Here is a 5,688-nt window from a genome sequence, read left to right on the forward strand (position 1 = left end):
ACTCTAATGAAGCACCAGACTAGTGGGCAAGCCCCATAGGGATTTCTGCTTTGGCTCCCCGGGCCACAGGGGTAGTTTAATAATAGGAAAGATAATAAGATTCTAGTTAACTAACATTTTAGGGTCAATTCCAGTTTTATTTTTAAAGTGACTTTAAAAAAAATACAAGAATAGTACATGTTCATTGTAGAAAATACAATAAGTAAAAGATAAAAATTAAAAATTTACTCATGATCCCAAGACCCAGAGATGTCTACTGTTAATAATGACCAGAATATTTTTTTCATAGAGTATGTGTGCCTATATGTATTTATATGCATATACATTTTTTCTTTTCATTGTTCTTTCCTTCTCCTCCATCCTAAAATGGGATCTCACTGTACCTGCTGTCATGTAGCCTTCTTATTTTACTTAACAGTATATCTTAGACATTTTCTCATGTCTTTAAAAATTCTCCAACATTAATTTTTGTGAATGTTTAGTATTCAAGAACAAATTTAGTTTTTAAAACTAAATTTGCATCAATCTAAGCTGTCGTGTTATTTGCAAGCCATTCTGAGGACAGAAGAAATAGACTGGTCAGGCATTGCTTCAGTTTAGACCCTGATATTTGGGATAGATACTGCTAAACACTGGTTCATAATTCTGTGCTTTTGACAGCTTCTTATCCAAAGCCTAAAGTCATCAGAGATTATTTCATGTTAAGAAAATGGTAATGATACTGTATAACATTTTTGTGTAGCCATCATATGCCAGGTACTGTGCTAAGCAATTCCCATGCATTATCTCATCTAATTTCATCAATACCCTTTAATGTAAGACTGTTTTTTTTCCCTGATTCTTCCCATATGGAAACCGAGACTTTGTGACAGACCTATGGTTCAACTCTACTTAATCAAAAGTAGGGTTGTGTATAATTTGTTCATGCTTTCCCAATAATAATTTCTACTCTCTAAGAAATGAAAAAGTGACCCACACTGGAATTAACTCCTTATCCCATCACACAATCACTGTTTATTCAATAAGTCATAAAGTGGGAGAAACTTGCATAATCCTTTACTTCTGTTAGTGAATGTGGTCTTTAATCTTGTGTTTTGGGGCAAATGATGGGAAAAACTAAAATCTTTTGTTCCAAGTGACTTCCAAGATTTAAAAATACAGTCTCATAGGTAAAATTTGTCTTAAGATGATCTCCTTCACAACCTCATACTACCATTTAGTAAGAGGGCCTCCTCTCACATTTGTCTGCATGGCAGGTAATTTACAGACAAATGCTGGATGGCTTTAGCATTAGATGGTTTCTGCTTAAAGCATGATCTTCTAGGTACTACAGAGAAATCTTACTTCTCTGAAGTAAAAGTTACTCATTTTATATTTCTGAAAACATAACTCTTAACATTTGCCTCAAATTATGATTATTTTTTTTCTTCTCCTGAAAGATGCAGCATAAATTAGGACATAGATGATCAGATCAAGTAGCAGCCAGTAATCCGAAAATAATCTCTCTGACTTCATGGCAATCAGGAAAACAGTGGGAAACAAATGGTTTAAGATGAAAGTGGCAACCTATTAGCATTCAGAGAGAAATGATTTCTCTTATCACCTTTACTGGAAGATGCTGTTGCTGTGGCAACTCATCCCTGCATTCATCCTATATCCAATTGCTGAGATGACAAGGAAGTTGGTCAGGCTGAGGGAAGGTCATTCACACTATCCCTTTTAAGTGACAGCCAATAAGATCTGTAAGGGAAATTCTTTAAACAAAGCCAGCACTTTTCACTATGGTGAAATATTGCTTGACTAAGCTTCCCTAATTCTGTTCTTTGGTTAAACCTTAAGAGTTCTTTAACTTAATTGAACTAGTTAATGTTTTACTTAACAATCATACGACATAGGGACAACATTTTAAAATTCTTTTTTCCATACATTGCTATGTACAGCATGTTTGTGAGATAGATATGTTCCAATGGGGTACAAAATTCTCTGGGCAGAGATAGATATTCTGCAACTGAGCTTATGAAGGGAGTAGGACCGCAGCTGTGTTCTCACCCTCTGGCAGTCAGGCTTCAGGCTGAGGCTGAAATGCTGACCATGGGGCTGTTTTCTTACATTTTAGTCCTCTGTTGAAAACCCACTTGGACTCTCAACAAGGCCTGAACATCCACTTGAATCACAAATGAGGGGACTTATATACTTTTAGTGGGTAGCCTGCTAAAGGATCACCCACAGGCTATATTTCTCTGTTTGTCTGAACACACAAATGTTTCTCGGGTAGAAACAAAGCAGTACACCCAGACTTATTTAATTAGATTTTCTGCATGAAACCCAAAGGAATCTTGGGTGACTATTTTAGATGATTTTGGAGCACCTCAATGTCACCATGTTCTTCATTACACCTGTTGCAAAAACGGAAGACTTACATTCAGCATCCTGCTTAAATAATAAATGTATAGCTCTTAAAAGTTTCATGTGAGCTGGAAACCAACTGTTCTCCAGGGAACATTCTCATTCATCAGCAAGTAATTTCCATTCATGACTCGTGCTGTAGTAGGCTTACAAAGAAGAATGACAAGGAAGTACATTTTCAAAATTATATAATCCTCAAACGCTCAGTGATAGCTCTGTGCCTTCCGTTCCAGGGACTCACATCAGTTCCCTCCCTACTCAGTCATGACTTGATAAATCTAAACACCTTTTCTGGGATTTCACAGCCAATATCCCTTGTCAGTTATGCGCCAAAATTAAAACATGCTCCCACCTTTGCCCATTTGTGAGGGAAACTCTCATTGGCTACTTCGGGAACTTGGTGGCAGAAGAGAGAGCAAAGCGGCAGCAGTAACAGGTGCCTTTGGGCTAATAGCTATCAGCTAGGGAGTGTCTCTCATGTGATTTGCCACTTCGTTGATGAAGCACATTCAAAGGGCAAATTGTGACCCACAAAAACAATTCTAATAAAGCAATGTTAATTATAGCTAATATTTGTTGAGCAGATACCAAATGCCATTTAATATAATTTGCATGCATTGTCTCATTTGGTCTTCCCAGACACTCTACAAGTTAAGTAAATGCCATTTTGGCCATCATTCTAAGGTTTAGAGAAGTTCAGTAACTTTCCTCAAGTTATATAACCTAGAGACAGAAAAGCCCTGGTCTTACTATGGCCAAAGCTTAATGTCACCTTTATCTAATCCCAATGCATTTGCTATTTTTCAGAAGCCCATAGGCATAATAGTAAATTCACCCTTCCGCCACTGTGGGTTAAGGTCACAATCATAATCTATTCATTCCGTGAGGCCCAGCTCAGGCTTTGGCATAGGACCAGTGCTCAAGAAATCTTTGCGGATTGGGAAAAAACTTTTGATTCCAGACTGAGAAACCTCTCAGTCTTTAAAGATGCACCATTGTCCATTTCAGAAGCCTCTGAAACACCACTGTCCTACATCTTTCGCCTGAGATCTTGAGATCTTGACTGTTTCCCTGACTTGCCACATTATTTTCCTCTACTTGATTCACAGTGTAGATTTTAGAATTCCTTTTGTAACTGATGCTACTAAAGAATCAACATGCATGTTGCCTTATTCTTTAAACCAACATGGGCCAGCCCTAGGCAGTTTTAGAAGAATAATGATTTGTTTTTCAAGATTAAATAAAATTATAAATATTTGAAAATGGAAACTGCCTGATGCAGATGTATGTGGCAAGGTTCCAGCCTTCTGTAAGAGAGGTTTTGAGTAATTTCTACAGGTTTGCAATGCCTCATTTCACATCCTAGAGAGCAGAACAAGTGCCTGTTCATCATCGCATGAAGGCCTTCCAGCCCAGGGCTGCCATTCTTCTTCCTGCTAATGACAGACACTCTCACATATCAAGCCACAGCAGAGAAAGCAGCACGAAGGCAATTGATCACTAAGTACACAGGACAGGACCTATTGATGTTCGCTTTGTTGTTTTTTTTTTTAGTTTTGAAATTTAAGATATCATTTTTAAAAAAATGTACTTGGCTATTGTAAAAAATTTGAAAAATACAGATAAACTGAAAGAAAATTAAAACATTTATAATTCAATTTAGTGTATGCTTTTCTGGAATTTTTCTATTTTTATTTCTTAAGAAAAATGGATTATACCACACCTACTATTTTTGATAAGTCTAATATGTTATGAATGCCTTCACGTGACAATATTCACTTTGCTTTTATTTTAGTGGAGATATAGTCCATCATACAGAATTAAACCACAATTAATCTAACCAAATCTTTGTTGTTGAACCTTGAGTTGCTGGTATAAATAATACTTTATTGACCATCCTTGAATATAAATTTTCACATACTTATTATTTACTTAAGATACATTTCTGGAAGTGGGGTTACTGGAAATAAGGATATATAAGAGTCTAAGCCTTTTGATACATAATTTCAAAATGCTTTCCAGAACATTTAAATCAATTTACTTTTTTACTAACAGTTATAGAGAGTATCCATTTTTAAAAAAAATTTTTAATTGTATATCCCTGAGTCAAATATAAATGTCCTTTGGTAGCCTACATCACCGCTTTGCCCTAATAACATCAGTAAACACAATTACAGATAGCAAAAATGAGCTCGTGATTACTACATTGTATATAATATTCTGCTATTTTTCAAACTGGGTGGATGTTGGATCCAGCATACATTGCCCTGTCACACTTTCCCCCAGGGACTGCCTAGTCCCAGCACAGTCACAGAAAGGGACTCCAAGCAGAGCCAATCTGTCTGTGATCACTCATCTTGAGATAGTGAACTTTTGTGGGCAAAGGTGGGTTACGGTCAAAGATGGAGTTCTGTTCTCAAAGGTTTTGTGAGCCAAGTTTACAGCATGGGCCATCCCAGGTTCATGGAAGAACTATGGAAGTTAGCAGATTCCTTCAGAGGCTATTCTAGACTCTTGGGAGAACAGGTTCCCCAGCCACCATATTTGTTAACTGCCTGAGGATGTTGGAGAAAGCTTAAGTATTCTTCTGGGAATTTGAGTCTTCATGGTAAATGGAATTTGTCAAACAGAAAAGGGGAGGAAAAGCATTGGAGGCACAATCCCGTGAGCAAATTCATGACAAGGAGTAAGGCAGGAGAGAACACTAGGTCAGGCCCACAGTAACTTGGGTTGGTAATGGCAGTGAGGGGAGAAGAGGCAGGGAATGTTGGCAGAGATTGATTTATGAAGTGGCTCATATTTTATGCTTACAATTTTGCACTTTCTCCTATAAAATCACCCTTTCTCTCAATCCTGAACCTTGGAAGGGCACACCTAGGGGCACTTCCAGCCTGAGAAGCACAGTTACTCAACAATGAGTACAACAGCCTACTCCATTATTTTTCTGTTAAAAAGAACTCAGATGTTATGGAGTGGACAGTAAAATTTGCATGACATTTCAAGGGATTTGAAAAAATTTAGAACTGAGAGTGGAATTAGTATAGCTATAACTCCAGGCCCCCAAAAGCTGGCAATTATTCTCCTCTGCCAGTCAGGTCCACTGGAGGAAAAATGGAAAAGACAGCTTGTTGGAGAAAAGCAGAAGAAACTTCTGTGACATGTCTTGTTCAAAGACAGTTTTATGTAAGTATTAGAGAACCATGGAAAGATTTGAAAAAGGGGAGTTTTACAAGTATATTTATCTTGAGAAGGGTCACTCTGGCTTCAGTGTAGCTCTAAAAT

Source organism: Pteropus alecto, unplaced genomic scaffold (genome assembly GCF_000325575.1).
Source record: "Pteropus alecto unplaced genomic scaffold, ASM32557v1 scaffold86, whole genome shotgun sequence".
Taxonomy (NCBI): Eukaryota; Metazoa; Chordata; class Mammalia; order Chiroptera; family Pteropodidae; genus Pteropus; species Pteropus alecto.